This window comes from Elephantulus edwardii, unplaced genomic scaffold, assembly GCF_000299155.1.
Source record: "Elephantulus edwardii isolate Elephantulus edwardi_28Jun2011 unplaced genomic scaffold, EleEdw1.0 scaffold00009, whole genome shotgun sequence".
Classification (NCBI taxonomy): Eukaryota; Metazoa; Chordata; class Mammalia; order Macroscelidea; family Macroscelididae; genus Elephantulus; species Elephantulus edwardii.
The window spans coordinates 21902919-21904011 of record NW_006399759.1 but is presented as its reverse complement, the minus strand read 5'-3'; positions in this window follow the sequence as shown (position 1 = coordinate 21904011).

The following is a 1093-nucleotide window of genomic DNA, read 5'->3' as shown; positions in this document are numbered from 1 at the left end:
GAAGAAAAGAAAGATCCTCAATGAAATGGCTTGACACAGTTAACTAACAAATGGCCCAAGCACAGAGATTTGGAGAAAAACTCAGAACAGGAAAATGTCCTCATGTTAACAGAGTTGCTATAAATCACAGTTAACAATATCTAATAACAACCACATGCAGTGAAGGCTTGTTGAGATAAAGTTAAACCTATGCCACATCAAATGTGGTTTAGAATGTCAAAAGAACATTCAGTGGCATAATATTAAAAATTGTGAAAGTAAGATGTGTGCAATTAGGCCTTAAGGTTTATGGTGTAGAATAACATTGTTTAGAGCTAGAGGACAAGCCAGTCTTGAAAAGAATAGAATATTGTGAAATAATTTTGATCCACTCACTTTTTTCCTTTTTCTTTTCTTCACTCAACCTTTTTTTGAGCACCTACTGCATAAATTCAGATTTGAGTTTACAAGCAAAGATTTGAAATCTAAAGCACTTGAGTTCAAATTATGTTTCTGCTCCTTACAGACCCTACATAGATTGAGTGATTAGTAAGTATTTAAATATCTATTAATCCAGTTTGCTCATTTGTAAATTGGGAATAATTGGTGGCCCAATTTCAGAGGACTTTTATAAAAGACTAATCTGATCTATGTAACCCATTTAGCACAATGTCAAGCTCATAGTAAGCACTCACTAACTGCAAGTTACAGTTATGTGTCTGACAAATGGTGAAAAATAAAAAGCACTTCCATTATCCTTCTTGTTGCTGTTGTTGTCATCTTTGTTAGGTTACATGGAATCAAGTACAATCTTAGGGATCCCATGAAGAGCTTACCTGAAGTCTGTTCTGTCCTGTACGAACTTCATAATCCCTGACACACTAGAGCCCATTGCTGAAGTTACCACATCAATGCATCTCATTGGAGAACTTCCTCTCCTTCACTGTCCTTCCATCTTTCCAAGCATGATGTCTCTCTCCAAGGAATAGCCTTGGTGACAGAAATGAAGCAGGAGATAGAATGATAGAATTTTACACAATCAATCACTTGTTCATTGCAAACACATTTTATAAGAAACACAAATGAAGGCTATAAACATGGATTTCACCTGATA